General features: G+C 40.6%; 1 protein-coding gene across 1 annotated transcript in view; it reads right to left on the bottom strand.

The window, feature by feature from the left end:
- Positions 1–10,001, bottom strand: part of CHRM2 (cholinergic receptor muscarinic 2) — an 18,255-nt gene extending 8,254 nt beyond the window's left edge. The window contains exon 1 of the mRNA XM_009288345.2: positions 9,920–10,001. The gene's annotated coding sequence lies outside the window, so the exon portion shown is untranslated. The remainder of the gene's footprint in view (positions 1–9,919) is intronic.
- Positions 10,002–24,919: the final 14,918 nt, after the last annotated feature.

Below are 24,919 nucleotides of genomic sequence, written 5' to 3'. Positions count from 1 at the left end.
GGGGGACAATCACTTCCCTACTCCTGCTGGCCACACTGTTTCTGATACAAAATCACACAAGGAAAAGTATAGGCAGTATAGACAAAAAAATACAGTTTCAGGAAATAACAAAAAAGAAGCAGTTTTTCCTCAAAGGTCTGGATAATTCTGTATTTCTACTATACTGGTATTGTTGTTGTTACAATTACTATTGTTATGCTGATAGTCACCCACTGGTACTAGGGCACTTAATCTATTATCTTTCTGTAAGCATAGTTTTGGCTGCAGATATGTCTTTGTTTTTCAGGACCTGTGTAATCAAGAGAGAATTTGCATTCGGTCTTTGGACAGCTGACATCATTCCAAGTTAAATTTTGCATCCTAATGCATAGGGCAAACCTGAAAAATATGCTTGATAGGCATGGTTTTATCTAACTGGTTTTCATCCACAAAAAGGGATTTTTACCTCCTGAACTACAGGAGATAACTTCACTCGTGTGCCTCCTTATACTTGCTAGGATTGTATATAAAGAGCCCTTGGTCCCAAACCAGTGAGCAAATAGCCAAGTCTCTTGGTGAAGTTATGGCAAGGCTTTTCTCTGCACTCTGGTGGAACCATATGAAATGGCTGCCTGTATGGTAAAAGTGAGTGAACACAATGGCCCATATCATTCCTTCTGAGTCCTACCTGCAATGCTGTGCACCTCAGCTTGTGAGAGGTGCTTACACGCTGGAGGGAATTTGCAGAATGGCAATTGAAAAGGCAGAGTATTTCACCACTACATTTCAGGCAAAGTAAATAGTTCAGGACACTTTGGTTGTGGAAAGCTAGAAAAGAACAGCATTTTTTTTTTCTTTTTCAGGTAAGCTGTGAAGTGTGTGTGTGGGGTCTGGAAATCTAGTTACTAAGATCAAAATAATTTTATACCCCAGAAATCAGAGAACAAAGTAATATTTGGTCTATGGAGTATGAAAGGCAAAATGGAGCTCTTACTGAAGCATGCCACAGTTCTCTCTAGAGGGTTGAGTTCAATGGATAGGATCTCCATCTAGAGGCACAAGAAGGTAGCTACCACATAAAGCAGTCATTTCCAGCAGCAGTAGGATGGCTTCAATATGTGCTGAAAATTTAGGTGCAGCTTAAGTATCTCTCAGGTGGAGGAGTCTCATATTTTATTACAATTTACATTTTATTATAATTAAGGAACAGGTATATAATTGATGAAATTCTGAAACCATTACAGTTAGATATTCTTGTAGCAAACAGTCTGCATACTGAGGTATAATTAGACTGGGGTAGCCACTGCACAGACACACATGCTCAGGTCTGAGTTTATCCACTGCAACCAGTATTATTTAGTCGTCACTTTAGGCATGATCCGACTCAAAGTGTTGTTTCAGAGTAGGTTGTAAATGGGTCAGAAGAGTGGCTGGTGTCGTCAAAAGGGACTAGCTCATGCCACACACACATTTCATGCTGACCTGTGCTGATTTCCGCTTGCAGAGGTTATATGCTAGCTAGAAAAGGGAGATCAAAGTGACAGATTTCAGTTTTTCCTCCTTGCGCTGCACCACTGTTGCTGGAAGTTGACTGAAGCTCCTCACACCAGTCAACCCCAAGAAGACAAGTTTTATCTGACTATAACTATCTTCTTCAAGCACTTTAGATAAAATACTCATACCAGAACTCAGCCTAAAATTATACCTATCCTCAGCCCTGAGAAAGGTTCCATCAGCAGAAGAGTTATTTAAGCTTATGTTAAGATTGAATTGAAGATCATTAGATTCCAGGATATATTCTCTGAAGGAACAGTGCTGTGATAGGTAAGTACTCCCTCTACAACCCAGCACGAATTGGAGGCACAGTACTTCATTATCCTTGTATCAGCTATCATGCTTGTGCTATTAAACAGAAAAACCATATAAGAGCTACTCAAAGTCCCTGGGTGACAAGTGGCAAAGCTAGGGAAAGAGGAGAGGGTTCAGAAGGCTGACAGCTCACAATTTGTTCTGAATATCTGGAGCTAATGCATAACAGAAATGCGTCTCTTATTTAAAACACGTACAGGTAGATCTAAAAATAATAATAATAAAAAAAATCAAACAATCAAAAAACCAAAACCACAGTCTTTCTGTTTTTTCCTGATTTAAATTATTTTTTTCTGCCAAAGCCTGAAGGAATATTGGTGATGAAATAACGGAGAACTATAAATACAGTACAGGGGGATCTCTCAAAGAACTGCAGATTAACCCCGTCAACCTGCCAGTGAGTCCAGCAAAGATGCTGTGATATTTCAGTGAATCTCTGCAAATTCCTCCAAGTCACGGAGGTCCTTTTGGGATCCTGAATAAACCCATGGAGACTTTCACTGTTCCTCAGAGATTTTGCAGCCTCCAGTAGTGTCTCTGACAGGAATATTAACATACTGAGGCCCCAAAGGGACTCTTACTGAAGTTAAAGAAAATCTTTCCTTTTCCTTTGGTTGGAAATGGTGTTAGTACGTTGCTTTTATCAGTGATTTCCTTATGATCTAGCAGACTCACTTGTGACACCTCTAGATGATCCTTGAACCTGTTTTGGAAAGTACCCAGTTTCTTTACTCAGCAAATGCTTTTAGAATTCGTGTAAGTCCATCATGGTCACTCTTACATGAAGTTCTCAAGAGCTTGAAAATCTAGTCCGTTCTGCTTCTGCGTCCATTAATCTTGGGGATTTTTACACATCTTCCATCTTACTTAGCAGCTTACCTAAGGTGTAGATTAGAAGCACAGAGAAGAAAGCTAACTCAGATATAAAAGGAGTTGGCTCAAATTCTTTGCAAGAATTTAAGCATATATTGAACTCAAGTTCAAACTTGTTTCTGAGAGGGCAGCTAAATCTTTTTTTATGCTTGTATTTCTGCAGACCGCATTTAAAGCTGTGATAGTGAAATAGTGAAAGAACCCAATTAGCTCTTTACCTTACCAGAAAGGAGTGGTATCTAAATTCCCAAATCAGAATCCATATTTCCAAGCCCATTCTGCAGTCTGAGAGAAGTCTCTTTGTGAAAGATGGAATGGTGCTAACAAAACTTAATAAAATATTTGTAAAATGTTTGAAAATCTCAAATGAAGTGTTTGCTACGGCTAATTATAAACCTGTTGATCACAGCTATGAATGTTTACTGTGAGCCTGCATGATCATCTCCCCTTTTGTGGACAGAGAACCTCAAAGATTACCTATTCCTTGCAAAAGGAAGGAAATATTTATTTAGCAGTTTTTCTGCAGCATTTATGTTCACAGTTACTACATTATTACAGGCTCTCTAAGTCTCTGACTGTGTTATGTTTCTCTAAATGACTGCTACCTACTTTAATTACATAGACTGTAGCTGCAGACTAATTGCATTTTTACTCCACCACAGGTTTGAGAAATCTGTGTCTAATTCTGGCTCTGATGCATGGCTCCAGATATTGGTCTCAACACGCTGCAGTTACACTTAACAAGGTAAAATACCTTAGCTTTGCATATGAATAATTCACCATGGCATTAAGAGAAGCCCCTATCCTATGTTAAACAATAATGTAATGTTTAACAAGGTTAACTTAATAACAGGAAACTGGCGGACTTGCCTCTGACCATGTACCTTCTGTTAAAAGTACATTCAGCATCACTGGGCCAGGAAGACTAAAATGCATAAGCAAATATTCTCAAGCTCTCTGCTCATTTTGATTTTTAAAGAGACATTGCAAAGGTTGTTCACAAGCTTTGACCTCTCTTGCATGTTTGCAAAAAGAAAATAATGGGAACATTTGAAATGCAAGGTTTCAAAAGTGCTAAATGGGATTATTTGAAATCAAAACTATTAAAAGCCTGAGGGGCATTAACTAACACAGGACAGAGAAGAGCAGGCAATTATTGTATGCAGATCTGCACTGTGAGGCATGAAAAGGCTATACAGAATACTGTCCCCAGGTGCAATGCTTCAGCTCAGCTTCTCCCTCATGGGAGGCAGTTCACTATGATTACTAAACACAAAACGTTATGCCCCTGTCACAGGAACTGCTTGGACACAGGTGTATAGAGAAAATACTGTTATCCCACACGGGATTTTGCAAACTGATCTTGTCATTTTAGCAATGAAGTCTATGAGATACAGAGCTTCCACAGGGTGATGGTGATAAATATACCTGACGTCCCTTGCACATTTCATTCTAATTCAAAGATGAGTTAAAAAAAAAGAAAAGAAAAAGAAAAAAAAGAAAGAATTTTGAGACAAATAGGTTGATTGTGAAATTCAGACTTCTAGAGACTGTGCCATTACAGTTTACTGCATGGGAGCCTCTTTCACGGCAGAAGCACCAGGTCAACTTCACCTAGACTGTTGCTAGAATGACTTGACTTGCATGGAGTCAGTTGCTTTCCCATTTCTGGTACTGAGGATCTCAGACTGCTTTCATTAATATCCTGAAGTTCTGTAATTATGTTGTAGGTTACTCACTCCTTTGCTTTGGCAGGCTTAGCTGTTATTGTCTGCAAGTTTCTACTTCCTCATCTCAGACCACCTTGCCACAGCAAACATGTCCGAGGAGGAAAAGACTACTAATAGATTTTGTTTTTACTTTAACCTCATCTTCTGCAGTGTCACCTATATGGTCCAGTTCTCTCAATCTAATTCCATCTTTACTTAACAACTCTTTAAATTGGGACTCGATGGTAAAGTAAATTTACGGGAAGTGAAATACTATCTAGATAGGAATACTATCTAGTAATGTACTCAGGAAACAATCTCCTCCACCAAACTGCTGAGTCCCTGGGGTGTCATGTCTGAGATTAAATCCCTCCCACTGTGCCCTGCAACAGCAGCAGAATCACTCAGCAGCAACTGCTGCATTGCAACGTGTCTCCACGCAGCACAAACCTATTTGATGGGCACCAGTACCTGCCTAAAGAAAGACATATCAGGAGGTGTGGGGCAAGAGAAAAAAGAAAATAAATGGGTTGAAAGCAATAGGAAGGAAATGGGGACAAGACTGAGGTGTGAATGAAAAAGAAAGGAAGTTAATGAGGAGAAAGCAAGAAAGAGTGACTGCAAGAGAAACAGAGAGTTCTGCGAGAGCATTCACCTGGGCTCTTTGAAAAATATGAATGAATTTCTACAACCCAGGGATGAAAAGACAATTTATATGGTTTGCAGTTCTCCTGACACTTCCTGTTTTACAATGAAATAATTTGTCTTTTCTGTTAGAACTGAGTAACTACAAAATTAATATTTTTTAAAATTTATTTGAATGCTGGTGCCCTTTTTTACTCTTCACCTCCCTTCTCCCCAGCAGAAAAGAAAAAAATTAAACAAACACATGAGCAAAGCTCCTAAATAAAATCCCTTCAATTCTATCTATTGAACCAGGCCAATTTTCATTTTGTTTTGAACTGCTTCTTTGAAACAGTGGAACATTTAAAACAATAGGAAAATTATTTACAAACATTTTCATGCAGCTCAAAAAAGCCTTATCTTTAATTGCCATCCCTTATTGCCTGTTTTCAGTAGAAATTCCTCACTGAGCCTAGTCTCAGTATCTGTCTGTATTATCCCATGCCAGGAGAGATCGGCTAGCATTCCTTTACATCTTGCGCATTGAGCAGTATTGTTGAAGCACTGAAGTGACTTGAAGATCTGAAATCTGACCTCCAATAGACATTCAAACATTTAATTTCCTAAATCCTGCTGCCATTCACTGAGACTTGGCCTCCACAACCTCTTTGGAGAAGAGAACAGAATTTTTTTTTAAACAGTTACCCTTCTTTCCCTAATTACTAATTCCAGTGTATTCAGTTTTCCTATAGAGATGATTTTTTCCCCTCTAGATTGCTTTTGTTGTTTCCTATGCTATTATTTATATTGTGGACATGAACTTATTTCCCTTTTGCCCTATCATTCTTTTCTTGCTCAGTTCTGCAGCTTTGGGTCTGGGACCATTAGCAATCAATTCCATGATGGGTCTGCCTCCAAAAGGTATGAGATTCAGATAATCAAGCAGGATTCAAATGTTTATCTCCAGGTAAAGCTGGCATTTCTCATAGGGTTTCTGTATTCCTGCCTGTGATCCCTGGGGAATGTGAGTTGTGCAAAAATACAACGGAAAAAAATTACATAAAGTAAGGAACGAAGGGAAACTGTGACTCAACTCCGGGGACCCTTGGAGCCTGGTGCCCAGCACACCATGTCCCTGCTGTCTTAGCTGAACTGGCAGAGGCACAGGTCAGCACCATGGAACAGCCACGGCTCTCCATGAAGTCATGTCCCAGGAATCTGAGTTGTCTTGGTATCTTTTTTTCCCCACTCCTGGTTGTATTACTAAGCGCTGCCTCCGCATCTCCTCTCCTTAAAGGCAACGCTCCTCCCTCAGATCTTTGCAGTGGTTCTGCTTTAGGGAGAAGCAGGATCTGATCTGTAACCTGTGGGTCTGGGACAGACCCACATCACTCTTCTCGTTCATTCCCTTTTCATTTTTCCTTGCTGTCTAGTGCAGCACCTGGTTACCCTTCAGCCTCTCTGGTCTGTCCCATCTTCTTCTCCACCTCTCTGCTGTTCAGACCAGTCTTCTGCCTATCTTTTTCCTTAGGTTGCACTGTGTTGTTTTTCTCATCTTCTGGTCTAACAGTTACTTCCTTTGCCGGCAGTGCTTAGCTCCCATTTCTCTGAGCACTTTGAAATGCAGAAAGGCAAAAAAGATTCCTGCAGTCTGATATAAACCTCCTAGAGGGCGTAGCGGGAAGTGATGCTGTAATGACACACTACGGTGCTGCCCTCCCACTCAAGATGAATATTGGGTGAGGCTGATCGGCAGCTCTACCAGACAACTTACAGAAACAGTCCTAACCTCCATCAGCTTTTCTCTGCAGTTTGTAAGAAGCTGATACGTCAGTACTGACTGTTCCAAAATCATGAGAGCCAGTTTTGCTCCCTGTTTGAGAATTATCAGTGGGGCAGAGTATCCTTTATATAATATCCTTTATGTAAGAGAAGTAATGAAAGTTGTTTTGGATGAGAAATGCAGAAGACCTGTGAGTGGAGAATCAGGAGATGTAACCAGTCACAACTGAGGTGTTCTGCAGTCCTGTGTGTTTGATTATGAAGTGAATCAGATCCATCCGAGCAGGAATTGTTTGTAGTAAGTATGGAGTGGTGTATTGTGAGGGTAGTTTGAAGGGACGACCTTACAACAGCAGAGAAGTGGCAGTATATTTTTAACTATGTGAAAGTATCCAGCACTAGCAGAGCAATAACAGGGCTGAGTGGAACAGAAAATGGTAACTATACCTAATTTATGCACATATGATAAACAATAATATTAGATATAGAATGTATGTGTATGTTCAATGATTTCTTCATAAGCAAATTACACCAACACAGTCACTGCACACAGTAGCAGTGAGACTCCCCGAGTGGGAAGGTAGAATCAGGATGGGAGAAATGATTTTCCATTGCTGGAGCTTTTGGTTCTCTGCAGCTCCCAGAGCTTGAGGCTGAACAAAGCCTGAATAACACCGCACTGATTTGCAGATGTCGTGTACCCCAATCTTATATAACCTGTGATACTCTTTGAGAAGTCTACGGCTCAAAGGCGCATTTCACAGCTCCTTGCTCTCAGTCACTCACACTATAAGCCTATGACTTCAAAGAGACATCTGAAAGGAAACGTTTGGAGGAAAAAAAAAAAAAAGAGAAAGATTGCCTGCTTGTCCCTTTTTTTTTCTGCTCATGATGTAACAGGCTTAAGATACTTCGGTATAACTGTTTCTCAGTGGGTTATTTTTTCCTTCTTACTTTACAAAGACCACAAAAAGGAATTGGCAGTGAGGAAGAAAACAGCTGTGTGATCCCAATCCAGTTGCTGTCACCTTAGAGTGGGATTGTCAAAGTGCAGGCAAGCGACTTTCCATCTCTAAGCAGGCTCCTTGGGTTGAGCTGGAATGATGTCCAAGATAGTGACTCTCAGACTTTTTCATATCAGGACTTTCAGTAATAGCAAATGCAAAAGCATATACTGCTCCCTGCTGCATATCCAGTCATAAAGTAAGTAAGAAAATTCTCTGAGGGTTGGTGGTGCCCTTCCAGGCTATAGGCAACATCACTAAAATGACGTTTTCTCTTGTTTCTGAGTGCAAATGAGGTCCGTTTCAAGGCTTTAAACATGTTATCCATAACATCAACGTCCTCCATATAAATGAAGTCCTGAATGGTTTTCATAAAGTGTCTGAAGCGTATCTTTTTTTTTTTCGGGGGGGGGAACGGATGACATAAACCTATATGTAAAGTAGGACTAAATTCTTTTTTACATTTGTAATGAGTTAATTTGGGATCTTTTTGGTTTAGTCTGTGATATACAATGCAATCACATTGAATGGCTGATGCACTGAACGACACTGAATGGCTAAAATGCAGACACTCTTGTTTGTAGAAAGACATAATGGAGGTATTTACAGTCAGGTTAATATTTAACCTCTTAATCTTTTTAATGTTATGGTTGGAAAATGCCCTTTAAATTTAATTATCTGCTTCTTTACATTTACTACTTTGCAAATGAGTGTTTAAAAATGTCAGTCATCTCTCTTTACAGAGATCTATAATAATTTTGTATCCAGTCATAATGATGCTGGTCATCCTAAACAAATGACACTCAACCCACCATGTCACTGACAGTATCATTTATTCTCTTCTTAATTGTCCGAGGTTTGCATATCTTGGACCATGTAATCCAAGGGATAGTGTGCTTTCCCCTTTATCTCACCATATATTAGAAGCATTTCAAATCTTAATAGATTATGGTTTTGCATCTAAATGAAGAGCCTTTTAGTAACCCAGCCAGTAAAAATCTCAGTAACTAATTGGGGATGGGTGGCATTGTCCTGAGAAAAGAATTATTCCAGAAAAAGGTCTAAATTATTAATCTTCAGAAAAATAGAAAATAAATCTCAGGAAGTAACTTAGTATGGAGTCTACATAAGATAAATACTATGTCAGTACATTATCTGTACTTTCATATCAACTTCTCAAATGTTTGGAAGAGCAGGCAACAATTTTTGATTTTTTTTTTTCCGTGGAGGTTACTGTGCGGGTCTGCTGTTTTTGAAAACAGTAGCCATTCTGACTGTCAGGTGCAACAGAAAGTTGAAAACGGCATTGGTGTAACTATATGATAAGGATGGGCCCTGTAGGAATAGATGGCAAGGACATATTTATCAACACAGCGTCCAATAGTATCCAACACCCTGCCTCATAATATCGGTTAACATGATCCAGGCTGACCACTATCGTCAGCTAGGTGGTCAGCGGAGAATGACAGCACAAGTAGGTCAAAAAATAACTGGCTATCTTCCCACTTCTCATACTCCTACATACAGGAATAAGAGGCTCCATGGGGGTCTGGGAACTCTCTGCTGAGACAGAAAGGAAAGTGAAGAGTGGTACCATCGCTGCTTCATTTCCATCAACAATCTTGCTTATGCTTCTAAGACCTGACACAAGGGATGTCTCACAGACTGGAAACAGGTTAGGGACGAAAAAATGTAAGGGATGTGGAAAAATACAGGACAATTCCTTACTTACATCTTACACAGAAGTGTATTAATTCTTTCTTTCACTATCTCCAAGGTAGGTATTACAAATGCATGATCTATTTAGATCAAGGATAGTACATTTGAATTGCATTACCTGTGCAAAGAAGATCAAGCATCAAAGATCAAATGCCATCAAAGATGGCACTCCCAAATAATACAATTATATCTGGTAATAAGACAAATGTCTTTTCTAGCTACTCCTGCTGGGTCTTGTGATTTACTTAATTCATACCCCATACTTCCGCACAATCCGTTTATCACTGAACATAGTAACACAGTTCATAGTTATTTTCAACTACAGATTTGGCAGAGAGATTAAGAGAACTGAACTCTTACACTTTTTCTGGGAGAATCTCTTCTTGCTGCCTTGTAGTCTGCACAGGTGAAGGGTGTTTGTTGCTTTACATCAATGGACTGGTTTAGTGCCCCAGATAGTGGGAAACTGATGCAATTTACCTTGAACTAAGCAGAGCCAATATGCCTTAAACTCCCATGTAAATACACATGGACTTCAAACACAAATAGAAATTCGAGTTTCAGGCATTCTAGCAAATTTGTCATGAACCTGCTGCACTTAGCTTGCGATACCTTCCATTCTTTCATTACTAGGAAACAGGGTGGTGTTTGAGAACAAGTAAATATTGATCCAGTCTATGCTGATGCAAAGAGTGTACTGGTATTTGGCTGAGAATAAAGACAATGTAGTAAAAAGAGGAAAAGCTCATAGGTTCTGTAGTTTCTCTTTTGCAGTCTTGTGATGCACATTGTGCTTCTGTGATCACAACAATGTTCAATCTACCTGTGTTTGTTACAGTCAGTATAAAAATAAAGCTATGTAGTAAATTTGGATGAGTGAGCCATTTGATTTTGCAAGGCTCTATACAGGAAGTGACAAAAGGTGTTTGAGATTTTTCTTTCTGAAAAGAAAGTTCATAAAGTTATTTTGAGACTTACAAAGCAAACTGACAAAGGTGGTAATATTAACGATGAGGAATGCCAAGAAGTTTAGTGCTTCACTTTGGATAAACAATCGATTGTTAGGATGCTCTTATATGACTTTCTTAAGCCTATGAATTCAAGACTGCTCATAAAAATGTGTCATTTCTTGTTCCCAGACAGCCAAGACACACTGTTTGGCGCTTCCTCTCTTTCATTCCCTTGGAGCCCAGGAAAGGGACCGTGGGAAGTCTCCTGGGAGAAAAGCTAAATGAAAGCTCTCTCCAGCCTCAGAAGAACACCTTGAATAAGAGCTTGCCATGAATAAGGTATGTTTGTCTCTCCCTACCCAGGCAGGTTAAAACCAGTGTTGAGGTTTAAGAAATGTTTTGAATTCTTGTGAGTTTTTTTTCTAAATGCTTTTGTCAGCTATGAGAGAATCAGCCCACATGATTTTGCCTCGCCAGCCTGAGTGGTTGACACTGTTCTGACTCTGATGGGACTGTTTCCTTCAGAGTGAGAAACTGGTGACATAAGGCAAGTGCTTGCTTGTGAAATTTCCTTATTTACAGGAGTCCTTTCAGTTTCCCTCGCCAGGGCTGAGCACTGACAAAGTCTGTCCCTGGCAGGCACCCTGCAGGGACCTCTGTGCCCCAGAAGCCTGCTCCTTGATTTCCACAAAAATCATGTTGAAGCGACATCCATCTCCCGTCACCTCCAGCCCAGGCACAGCCTGTTATCACCAGCCCTTGAGACTGCAGCTAGGGAAGTGCTTCACATCGTGTATTTCCCCCTGTATGCTCTGCAACTGGGAGCCTTGGGGAAGGACCTCACTAACCAACAGACTGCTGTGCCCCATCCATTGAGCTTAAAAGATTGTGTCTTATCCCTCTTGGCATTAACATGGTTGATGTTATCTTTGGGGACAGTGGGCGTCTGCTGGCTAATGGCTTCCTTTAGGAACTGTTAGCTCTTGATACCTTAATTTGAACTAAGTATGCTTAGTTCAGCATGTACTCACCTATACAGGTGAGCCACTGTACAGTTTTACTGAATTTATGAGTGAGTTTCAGCTGGGACTGTTTCTGGAGCAGCAGGACAGTGCCCAGCACAGCAGGGTCCTTACCCTGTCTGAAGCCTCATGCCGTAACCAAGGTATTGATTAGGGAATAATTGTGTTCATAACAGGCAAATCATAAAATCACAGCAAAGGTATATGGAGAGATATCCTGGTTTCCAAAAGAGCTGTAAATGTACTTCTCTCAAAGTAAGTTTAATTACAGTTCGTAAAAGCATCCATCACTTGTCTATTGAGTACTTTTGGCCGATTAGACTTTGTTATTTGTACAATTTCACTTAGATTATTACTAATATTGGGCAACAGTTACTCTCCAAGACTTCCCTCACTTCCTATTTTCACTGTGGCAAATATATCGGCTGGGCAGAAGAGGCAATTTTAGACAGGTACCTGTGAGGAAGTTTCAGTATAACCCAACCAGCACAGCTAGCTAAGCAGCACAGCCCATCTCCTGCTACTTTGAGAATATACAGAAGCTACCTGTGTGTCTTTTTCTCTTGCAGGACACACATAGGAAGTCTGTGAACAAAAAGCAAATGCATCCCGGTGTCAGATATCTCTGGCATCTGCTCTTTCACACAGCAGGAAGGTTCTCTTGTGCATTGTATATCTGATCCTACTCAGCTGACAGCATCCTAATTCAGTATTGAGTGTTTCCTTCCTTTTAAGGAAGGGAGTTAAGTGTTTTCCTTCCTTCCTTCCTCTTACAACCTGGACCCTGATGCTTTATTCCTATTGTGTTGTCTTGGTTATCTTCTTTTGTCCTCCTATTTTTATTCAAGGAGTTGTTATATCACCAATAGTGACAGTAGCTACTCCAGAAAATACAAAAGGTGGTTAGGGCTAATCACTATTCAAGAAATTATTTTTCCTGCTTCCTTAAAAGGAACATGTTCTGCAACAGATAGATAGTAAATCAAAATCCCACAATGCCTGCAAAGTATAATCTCTCTTTCTCTGTGTGTGTAGGTATGGAATGCATATTTATATTGTATTGCAGTTTTGTTATTTCCTATCCTTTTTGTCCTTTACTGGTATATTTCTTGATACAGTTGATCTGTATTGCATTTGTTCCTGTTTATCTGTCTTCTTGTCACTGTGTACACAAGGGTTTTGGACTGGACTGTGAATATTAGACAGTAATACAGTACAGTATTACTACAGTAATACTGTAAATAATACAGTAAATCTAATATAATCTAAATTATACGGACTAATCAACAATAACTGGTGTTTCTGTCAGAAAACACACACCTGTTGAATGTGCAGTGTCTCTGATGTCTCTTCCTCTATATTGTTTGGTTTTGAGCTTCACAGAATTAATCTGAGCTCCCTCTGTAACTAACAGATCTGTCTATTCATGACAAAAATGCACAGATAATATTTGCTTGTGTTAGATTCACTTCATCTGCTCTGCAAAATGCTACTTTTGTGCAGGTTTATATTTCTAAGAATGAATTAAATATCAGGGTGCTCATGAAAACAGCAACCGCTGGGAGGATATTACAGAATTTTCATGAAGTGAGTTGTGAATTTCCACACGTCAGCATTGGCAGTGGAAGCCTGACTCAGAGAGCGGTGAGAGCAGGGGTCTACTGTATAGGCTACATTACTCATCCAAACTCCAATTTCAGAGTCTGAAATCCCATGGTAATTGCTCCAAAAAAAATCAATAGGTCAGAAGCCCTGTGTATGCTCATGGCAAAACTTCTGTTGCTTTTGGTAGGTTCAGGACTTTTCTGCAAAAAAGGAAAAAACCAGGATTGGTGTCTGGGGACTAGTCCCAGTTCATTTATTGGATCCAGAGTTATATTATTCTGTTCCCTGCTGTAAACTGTCCTGGGATCTTGCTTGCTATTCATCACTTACTTAGGAGAAAAGTCTGTCTCCAGTACCCCTTTTTAACATTCAGAGTGTCCAACCAAACGTTTCCTCCTTCCAAAGGGCAACACTTCCCTTTTCTCCCCTTAGCACAGGGTCATGCAAAACTGCCTAAGGGCTGTGACTGTTGCCAGGCAGTTGGCACACATAATTGATTGCAAAACAAATCTGCAAAGTATAACATTGGGTTGAGGGTTGGGGCCTAATGGGCTTCGCAGTATCCCAGAGCTGGAGATGCAGTCTGCTTTGCAGAATTTTTTTTTTCCAGATGTGTTTACTGGACAGTGCTTCCCCACTTTTATGTGCCTGCTGCAGTTCACCCATCACATTCTGTTTATAGTCAAATGGATCTCTATGTATATAATAATTTTAACTTCATAAAGTTACCTGGAATCCTTAACTGATAAAAACACTTTGTAAATGACAGAGACTAGCAAAAACACTTAACAAAGAGCATAGTAATAGTATTATGAACAGACACGATAAGCAGCAGAACAACTAAGGAATAAAAGCTCATCTTTGTCATTCACCTATTCTATGAAGGAGATGTGGATAACAGACATTCCTTTATAAACTGGAAATTAAAACTGGGCAAATAGCTGCAGGGAGAAGAGCTACTGGGATAGGATGGGACGGGATGGGATGGGACGGGATGTGATGGGATGGGATGGGATGGGATGGGATAGGATGGAGGAGGTCCTGGCAAAGACGGGGTCATTACACTGCAAACAGAAGGAGGGGAAAGAAATTATATGACTGCCATGGGCAAGTGTTTCTCTGAATAAAACAAAATAGGTCTAAATCATCACCGTTTTTACTCAGCTTGAGTGTCCTATTGAGTGAATAGGACAAAAGAATAAATAAATATCAACAAAACAAATCTAAATCCCCCACATTTGCCCTTCCACCCCCCAAAAAAAGAAAACCAATGTTTTCTGTAGTAGAAGCATTAGACTTTTCTTTAGCTCCTTTATGCCACTCCTGTGGTGTGAGGTAATGGAAAAGTTGCCAGGTAACTGAATATTTTCTCACTGCTGGAAAATCTCTGGGTAGCTTAGACCCAATATTTAAAAACACTTAAAAATGTGAATAGCTTCAAGATACCACAGGTGGCCACATCTAATGGTTTAACACAAAGGGCACTAATTAAAGTCATCTCTGTGTAAAAGGAAAGGCAAAAGGCAATGCTATACATATATGTTTCCCTCTCCAAAAAAATCAATGGAGACTACAGGAAATTTCTAAGAGAACTGCTGGATGCAAGATTGGTTCTTTCAGCTCAGTTACTGAACCCATACAGAGTAGCAGAAGCGATGCAGTATTTCCAGGGACAATGGGGCTCTGCCTGCAAGACTGGGGGTAAGAATCACCACTGGGAGAAATGTGGTGTTTCCTCCTTCAACTCACATTGCTTTCTGCCCTGATTCTCCTAAGCGTTACCACCGTGGTGGTGGTGGTTGTCATCCAATGGGCAGTGGCTTTGAATAACTCCTCATTTCACATCAGCCATGAGACAGAAGGTATGTCCGGGGAGGGCTGTGTCCAGCAGACCAGAAATATCTGTAATCTAGCAAAGATTTCTGATAAAAAAGTGCTTTTATCTGGTGATTGATGCATCTTGGAAAGTAATTTGAGAGCAAACCATAGGTCTAAGATCAGCGATAGAGGATATACTATTCGATAACCTGAAGTACGTGGCCTGTGAGGGGAGGTTGAGGGAAATTGGCTTGTTCGTCCTGAAGGAGAGATGGCTTTGGGGTTACCTGATAGCAGCCTGCCCATACCTTCAGGGAAGCTACTGAGAAGGTGGAACCAGTCTTTTTATAGTGATGTGTGGTGGGAGGATGAGAGAAAACAGACATAAGGCTTTGATGGGATTTAAGGAAAAGTTCTTTCACCATGAGTACAGCAAAGCAGTGGACTAGGTTGCCCAGAGACCTTGCAAAGGCTCCATCCTTGGAGTTTTTCAAGATGTAATGGATAAAACCCTGAGCAACCTGGTCTGAGCTCGACACTGACCCTACTTCGAACAGGAAGTTGGAGTAGAGACCTCCTGAAGCTCCTTCCACCTGAACTATTCTGTGCTGCTGTGGTTATGTGATTCTATCATATGCCATGAAGTTTTCAGGTACTATGGACCAGGGAAGCAGGAACACCCATCCCTTTGTTTAATACGGAGTCAGATACTATGAAAGCAACCCACACCACTGTGCAGAAAGCAGTCTGGAAGTCTGGCAAAAGGACACTAGAGAGAGACAGAAATCAGCGTAATGCAGATCCTTGGCTTCTTACTCAGAGGTGACACATACAAGTCAAGGCTCCCACAGCATCTGATCTGCACTAGAATTAACTGCCCCAGGGTTTGCCCAGGGGGAGTCACCAGCCTGTAGCCTGCAATGTGGGATGTCTGCTGCTTCCCAGGAGGTGAAGCTAGGAGATTGCCCCAGAGAACCAGAAAAAGATCCTGCCTGCCCTGATTTCCACACCTCTGACCTGTTGATGACCACCAGTTACCTTCTGCAACCAGTCTGAAAGAAAGGCACCCCAAGGATGGAGGAAGGGCCCATGGAGAGTGGTTTAAGGAGCACAGATCAGACTCTTAAAGCTCTGCTCCACATCCAGAGTTTTCCTGGTGCAAGACACGATGTGAGCAGGACATCTATGATGGGAGCAAAGCTGTATGTTGGTGAAACTCAACCAAAAGAGTGACTCCTCAGTTACATACCTCAGCTCACGTCAATGTAAAAGGCCTTTAAGCACAGATGAATCAGGCCCCATGTTTGCCCTTAACCCTTATTTCTTTCCTTGCCCTATAACAAGTACATAAGTGTTGTAATGAAGCAAATGAGAAGATCCCAAGCTTTGCACTGTCTTCCAAACAAGTGCTAGATTATGTATAAACTAGAGAAATGGCTGTTTTAGCAGGCCCTAGGAGATCCACAGAATACTAGTGAACAGGATCACACAGAGGTAAGCCTTTCCATCCCTATTACGTGATGTGTATCTTTTTCCTTCCCTCCAAATTGCTTTTATCAGCAACAATGACAGCTGTCCATCTCTGGTCCCGAGCACGCAGGTCTTGAAGGACCAGCTGTTTCCTCTCTGAGTATAATAGCCTTGACATGAATGCAGTCTGCAATGATGATTTGACTTAGATTAATTTTCCAGTGTAAAGGCTCAGCACAGAAGCATCAAGAAGATTAGCAACATACAGTTCAACCACAAAGGCTTGCAGTAAAGTAGCCAGGCTCATTGTACTATCATTTCAGCTTTTAACATGGTGGTCCTGATTTTCATCCATCATTGAAGAGGATGAGGATATACAGATTCCCTCCATTTGAAGAATAGTGAAAAAATGATACTGATGTTCAGTGAATAGTAACTTCCATAATTAGTCCAGCTCTGATTACAACCCAGCCAGATCAGCATTCTCATTTTTTGGCTGTCCTAATAGTGTCAGAAATATACTTTGCAAAATACTTGAGTACAAAACAACTGGGAGGGTTGTGTTAGGGCAGAACACTATGACGACCAGTGCATCAGTGCATCACCCCTGACATCAAAGGCTCCTCAGGCACCCAAATACTGTTGGTTATGGCAATCTGTTTCTCTATTTCAGTCTTCTGTCTGTGTGCTTTATCACTTTCTCCTGTTTCAAGTTTATCTTGCAACTCAGACCTGAAAGATCTACAGGGCATGGGTGATCTCTCACTCACATTTGAGCAATGCCAGGCACAACGGATCTTCAAGACACTGGAGCTAGAATATAACTACACGGCATGCTGCAGCTCAAGGTACAGGAGGGGGCTGAAGGTTTGTTCACCTTTCACTTGCTTGTTTGTTTTCAGGCAGGACATCCAGTGAAATGGGCAAAGACTGAGTTTATTTTTAGCTCTGTGCTTCCCTGTTGTTACATAGAGCCTGTGCTTGCTGGAAACTGGTGGGATTTTGGGGCACATTGCTGACGGCAGGCATTTCCATGTACACAGACAGAGCTTTTGCTAAGGGAGGGCTAGAACAATGCTCAAAGATAAAGGAGAAAGCAGGGTCTGAGAAAGAGTAAGGGAGGATAAGAGGATTCATTTAATGCAGTGGAGCTGAGCTAAAACCTGGATCAAAGCCTTGAAATGATACCATGAAGTTGGTGTTAGCTTGGCAGAACTGGCCCAAGTAAGACTGCTAAATAATAAGTGATGCATGCTTATCATTCCCCTTCTCTTTCATCTTTATGTGTTGAAGGTAAGCAAGCCCTTATTCTATATTGCTATGTTCAATGAAACAATAAATAAGCAAGTGTTGAGCTCCAGCTGTAATAACAAAAACTGACAAGAGCCTGACAGGTTTGCAGTATTTTCCTTAAAAACAGTAAGAAAAAACAAGAATCCCACCACTCCCAACCACCATCACCTTCTTCATATATTAAACTACTCTGGCAACAGATAATCTCTTCAACCCTTGTATATTATTGCCTCACCTGCCTTGAAATGGGAGCCATTGGCACTTTGATAAATGGACTGTAAAGTTGTTGATATTAACTGTTGCTTCTTTAACACTCACATATCCTCAGCCAGTACGCAGCTTTGTGATGTCTGCAGCAATTTAATTCCCAGTGAATCACTGCAAGGGGAATTCAGCCTCCTGCAGAGAGGGACATTGTGGGGTGGTGTCTCTTTGCTCCCTTGTCAGGGCAAAATTAGGGCAGTGCCACAAAGTGTTTGATCAATTCACTGGAAGGTGAAGCCCCAGCAAGTCCTAGTTTTAAAGAAGAACTTCCATCATGTCCCAGAGCCAGATTCTAGCATCTCAGCTTTTCTATGTGTTAGGTGTTGAGCCTGCTTAGGCATTTTTGTAAGCCCCATCAAATGACTATATACATCTTTAGATACATGAATAACTCAATAATACCTGGTCCTAAGCCTGGAAATAATCCTAGTGCTGTCAATGGGACTGCTTGTGAGCGGAGTCTCATTTCAGACTGCCCCACAGGATCTGTATAAAGTATAGTATCTGTAAAAGCACAAGATGGAAGTGTTCTGGGACATTTTCATCCAGTCAAAAAGTACTGAGGAATACCAGGAGGAAGATTCTGGGGGAAAAAAACCAAACTGAAAAATATCCTTCTTTCTCTAATTGGGTTGTGAGGACTTATATCACATAACTGTGGTGTTAGTTTAAGTTTCTTTTTAGTGTTTTAATTAATCTTCAAACTGTGGATCTAGCATCCAATATTAGCATTCAGCTTTTTCTGAATACTGTAAAGAGATTATTTCTGTGTATTTGCAGAAGTAAGCTATCAAGGTTTCATTTTGAAGAGCCATTTGAATATTATTGTAATGACAAAGGCTCGCAAACCCAGAGAAGACAGTGCATCTCAGGCACCGTTTTAGGAGGTCAGCTCATGACTCATCCAGAATATACTTTACCTCATTACTTTGTGCAGGCCTTTCCAATACAGTTTTCATGAGTGTTCTATAAAAAGGCTTTAATGAAAACAAGGATTTAAGTATTTTTCCTGTTATTGCATATTCACAGGTAATTCTGTATGGTATACAGGTGTTTTAAAACACAGTTTCTTCTTAAAGCCTTTCCATTGCACTTTCAGCCCTTGTCAAAATTGCTAACATGCTTTTAGCTTAATCTTATATTTCACTAAAGAGTTTTGAAATTGCCTGAGATGTTCATATGAAGAGGAAAAAAGAAAAGTACTGAGGCAATGGGTGGATACTGTACAAATGTTGCCAATTTGAATGTTACAGTTAACATTATAATGTTACATTACAGTTAAGACATTATAATGTGTCATTATTCCAGTCCTAAAGAAAGATAAAGATCGTTGCTTCCAGAAGAGCTGCATCCTTCCAAAGATGGAAAGCAACCCTGAAAGGTGGTCTCTCTCTCATCAGCCACAATGAGTGAGTCATGTCATACACTCCTTTGCATCAGAGGGGACTTACAGGCTTAACACCTCTAAAAATCACTGTTTCTATTTGCTACAGGGTCTTGGATTTACCAGATCTCATTTATTTTGAGAAAATTATCTCTCTCATAGGGCAGTTACTGTGGAAAAAGTGACTCTTCACAGTTTGCATTGGTGACTTTCCTACAGCATCATCTTTCCTATTTTGCCTCTATACTTTTATCACTGAATTATTTGCTCATAAGTCGTATTTGGTTGTGGTCTGGTATATACTGGAATCTATTTCTTACCCATATTTTGGCAAAGTATTCCTGCATTGCCTTCCTGACAAAATTAAGTCTTCTGCTGCTATGGATAGTGCATGTGTCAAACAGCAGTTGGTGATCAAAGAGTGTCATGAAAGATGGAGCCAATAACATGATGGAAGGAATGTGAGGAATGATTGTGCCTCCATAGGGCAGAGAGAATTTCGGATGATTCATTGCCAGATGTGAAACTGCAGCAAGGAGCTTAAACTGTTCAGAGAAGGGGAGCACAGGTATGGTAAAGAGGTAAAGAGCAGTAATCTTAGGATGAAGATGAAAGAAATGATAAGGGATATGCTAGACAGTAGAAGAACAAAAGTAGGAACATAGTAGAAGACAAAGAAAAAAACAGGAGGCCAAGGAAAGGTACAGTAAACCAGAGCTGAAAGCTAGAAGAGTACTTTGTGATACACAGAGAGAAGGAAGTAGGAAAGAAAATTCAGAGCGAGACACAGCTATAAACTAAATTTTTAAATTGTGTTATTGGTTTATAACTAGTTTGTACAGCAGACAGGGTATGCTGTTGTTTCTGATTATAGGAAGGGTGGTAGATGATAGTTGCACAGATGAACAAATTTTTAATTCCCTCCCTTAAAAAAAAAAAAAATCCCAAACCCTCACCTTGTGTTATTATTATCAAGATTGTATTGTCTACATATGTCCTGACATCTTTTAGCCAGGCCATATGTAGACAGACACAGGGATATTGATTTATGCAGGGTTCCTATATGTTTATGCTGAGGACCAGAGTGACCCTAGGAGATCAAAACTTAAATGTGTAGGAACTGGTGTTGGGAGAGCATCTGGTATTCATGTAACTAGCTCTATACCTAGTATGATGCTTGCAAGACCTAAATTTACATCATTACTCATTCACATTTGCTGTCCTTTAGAAAAGATATTAGAAAGCATAATGCACAACACAGAAGGAGAAGATCAGAAACATCTCAAGGAATTTCTACTTTTCTTGATTAATAATAATATATTTTGACAGCACTGGTTTGGTAGTTTTTAGCATGGATACCAGCTAGACTGTGTCATCTTAACCACCTCTCTTTTGCTTTAGAAGATCTATCAGTGAATCTAGTTACAGAAGAACTCCCCTAAATGTCTATACATTCTGACTCATTAATTCATCCATTTCCATAACTGGTCCTCTGATGCCATTTGAAATAAAACTGCTGAAAATATTCCAAACACATTTGCTTCCCTAAAGATTGTTTGATGCACACCGCACGATGTTCCATCGTTTGTATCCACTAAGCTGTGCACTGTCTCTCTGTTCTGTCATTTGCCATCCTCCTTGGAGATTAGCAAAGATAAGTTATTAAGGTTTTGATGACTCCACAGGGCTGCTTTGAAAGTGGTGCTTTTTTTCATGGTCATTTTTTCTACTTAGAGAAAATATCTTTCCTTCTGCCACAAACTTCTGAAACACGTTCTGCCTCATACTTGCTTTTCCTGTTAATCTTTACCTCCAATTTTGTAGACATTCAGGAAATGAAAGTGCCAGTTCTGAGACCTGAAAGGCTGTGGTGCTTAGAAGGTGTTTAAGAAATGTCTTGTCAAATGGTTAGTGTTCTTTGATTTCAGAGCAAGTCCCCTACATTTGGCTGCTCCTTCTGCAAACATCTGTACAAACTCTCTGAAGAGCTCTCCAAGTCTGGAAAAAGACTCTAGCAGCAAGTTCTCCAGTCTGTCCCTTGTAACTGCTCAATGCTGTGTCTCCAGTTCCAGTCCTCCACCATCAGCGGTGCCCCGGTGAGCTAAGGTAGCTTTTTGCAAAATGATACTTGTGTCCCCAATTTGTTGAGCTCTCAGATCATGCCAGCCCTATTCAAACACTCTTTCCACCTGTTACTGAAACAAGTAAACTGAGGCACCAGATATCTGAAGGAATCTATCACCTGTAACCCCTCGGTTATCTGCAAGCACAGGGCAGCAGCATTCAGCAGTGCAAGTGGTGTTCTCTGGTCACTGACCCACTCCCTTAGGTCTTTGTCACATCAGTTGACAGATGCCTAATAGAAAACTACTTGGTTATTTCCTCCTTCCCCCTCTTCTGGCCTTTCAGGTGTTGTGTGAGCAGGGGCTCTACCATGCCTTGCTCTTCTGCCATTACTCAGCAGTCTGCCAGGCTCTGCTGGGAGACCAGCTGAGATTCCTCAACAATTTCATTGTCTAGCATTCACATTCTCTGCTACTTGATATGGCAGAAGGATTTGAAGCAGGTTGCCTCATTTAAGTGCTCTTTACCCTGAACAGTCTATGACTACCACAGATCCTATTCTTCCTATGCTTATTCACTTATTTGTTATATTTTCAGGGTCTCAATAATTGCTCCAGATGATCATCACTTCATGTTACATATTCTAAAAATATTTGATTGTTGCCCGGAAAACTTCTTACACTCATGGTCTAAAGTCTCCTTTATGACACTTAGATTATTTCATTCCTTAACAACATCATAAATATTTGAAATACCACTTTAAAGTAGCCCTTAAATGGGGAAGCTCACAGCTTTAAAGAAAGTAACAGTTATCACATTCCTTGCAAGAAATTGTACATTATGGTAACTAATTTGAATGCTGTAAAAGAAGTCAAAGTATGGGTGCCCAGAGCAGTATAATTTTTTTTTTTTAATTATTTCCTGGCATATCTGATAATATTCAGTAGGAACCTGAGCAGCTTTCTGCAAAGAATATTCCAGTTAATAACACCACTGGTTCTTTCATCTCACAAAGAAACACTTCTCTGGTTTTCTGAACGCCCTTGTGTTTGAGTGGCCAAAATTGTGTACTGAATAGCTGTTATTTAGTATTCATATTCCTTCTTGACAATAGAGCACCCAAGAATGTGAACAAAGATATGCCTGAAAAGCAGCTGAACTGCCTTCATCCAGGTACTTTTTTAGCAGCCTCACGTGACTGTTACACAGATTGCCCTGTTTTAGTTATTGGGACCCAGTCTAACACCAACTTTAAAAGGAACAGAAGCTGCATCAGAAACCCAGTGAGGAAAAGGAAAAAGATGCAAGGCTGGGTCCCCAGTGACAACAGTTTCTGTTTTCATGGCAATACTGATGACTATATGCTGTGCACAAGAATGGGCAGGGTAATTCTGTTTAGTGCATTTCCAAGAGACACAAGCCACCACAACAGAGATTTTCAGTCATTCCAGTCCAAATTTTTTCAGTGTGGTGGACTTCAGGGTCAACAGGAAAGAATCCATTCTGGATTGTCCTAGGCAATTGCGATGTGCTGTGTTCATCACATGCCTACAAACAGGAGTCATATTTTTCAGCAATGGGGTAATGCCTATCTTCAGAAAAACCCAATTAGTGATAACCTGTGTTCGCTATTACTGTCAATGGCATGCATTGGCTTATGACACATTTCCAGGATAAAACTGAAAAGAGATTGATAATGGAATAATGTCTAGTAGGGGGTTTGACCTCTGAAAAGCATCTAAGACTTCTGAACTCTGGCCTGATCTGGTCAGCTCACCTAGTTCTGTTGATTTGCTTTACTTGTTTGTCAGAACTGTATACAAAGCTTTACAAATTGCAATTAAAATTACTTTCAAATCTATCTGGAAACAGAGAGGAACATACAGGGCAGGATACTGCAAGTGAGATGTGTGATGTATGTCAGCTTAGAGGACATTCCATCTCTGTTGGCAAGCAGGACTGAGCCTGCTACCTTCATGCTTTACAGTCACTTCTGCATTGACTGTAATGGTGATGATAACAACCTTTACTGACATTTTCAGCCTCGTGAAGGGTGAGAAATGAGCAGTTCCCTTTTCTGAAACTTCATGAGCCTACTCAGGATTCTCCACTCCAGGATTTTGCATCTAAGCTGTAGGAAGTAAAGAAATAAAGAGTGAGAAAATGTGGAAGTCAAAGAGGGGATAAAGAAAGTCCTTGTCCATGGATAGGAATAAAAGCCATGCAGGTGAGATGGTATCATGACAGAGGTGTAAGGGCCTTGCTGTGTGCAGTTCAATACCTGACTGCTAGTGGTGGTTACTGGTTTACTGGTTAATTATTGCAGAACAAAAGAAGGATGGAGGAGAGAGTTTTCATACCTATAGTAGTTGATGTTCAATTGTGGTACCTAAGTTAGCAGCCTCATCTTCAGCTCTGCAATGAATAAAGACAGAGAGGTTCTTTCACAGTGGTTTGGCTTTTCAGAGCTCTGAATTAGCATCCTGAAGTCTTTCTCTCTGCTCTCTCTTAGGGTCCTAACCCAAGCACCTCAGCTGGGTGCCTGGGGGTATGGAGCATGAATCCCTACCATGCCAAAGAGTGAACTGTGCTATTTAGTCTCTGTTATCCCGTTTAATCCTAGGGAGCGTTTCAATCTCTCATCTTTGTCTCATCTCCCCTCCACAACTTATTGTGCAACCTCATCTGGAGAAAAATGACAGTCAATCAAGTATGTCATAAATACCTTGAAATGAGTGGAGTAAACAGCATGGCAATAAAGCTGACCAGCCAGCCTCCCTTGTGAGATGCTTTTTATTATGTTCAGCTGCAAGTGTCATTTCCCTAATGCTACCCATTCATCTTGTGCTGGGTTACAAGTCAAATCTGCATGCACTTGTGCTCTCTTGGGGGTGGAGAGATCCAGCAGTGGCCAGCTCATGGCAAATAAACTGTGTCATAGAACTGCAAGGGTTCCCCCATAATTTATTCTCCTGACTTTTTGTTTTGTTGCCATGGAGTAGACAACTGCAACTGGACATTCCTCAAATGCATTGCCTTGGCATGTCAGGCAGCTATGCATCGTTTATTTGAGATGCCAGAGCAATAGCAGAGGGATTCTGGGTGGGGAATAAAAGCTACAGTATAGCCTAAGCAGTGTGCAGTGGTAATGTAGTTGGGGGTAGATACAGCAAAACGGAGTTTACCTACTACGAAAGTAAGCAGTGTAAATTTGCCAGTACTCCACTAGTGTGGTAACATTCATCTGGGAGTGAAAAGGATATATTTGTGTATTTTGTGAGGGGAGGGGTAACAAAGAAATGAGAAGAATTCAAGCACATTGCTGTAGAAAATAATAGTGGAAATTTCTGTGAAAGCAGTTGCTCAATTTCTCACCCTGAGTCAAACTGAGGCAAAAGGTCAATGAACGCAGTGATGGCAGCCATGATGGCAGTTCACTATGTATTTCAATCAGCAGCAAAGTAACTTTGCCCTCTTCAATCTTTCGACA

Source organism: Aptenodytes forsteri, unplaced genomic scaffold (genome assembly GCF_000699145.1).
Source record: "Aptenodytes forsteri isolate BGI_AS27 unplaced genomic scaffold, ASM69914v1 Scaffold56, whole genome shotgun sequence".
Classification (NCBI taxonomy): Eukaryota; Metazoa; Chordata; class Aves; order Sphenisciformes; family Spheniscidae; genus Aptenodytes; species Aptenodytes forsteri.
Note: the sequence above shows the minus strand (reverse complement) of the source record. Positions and strands in the feature narration are given on the sequence as shown.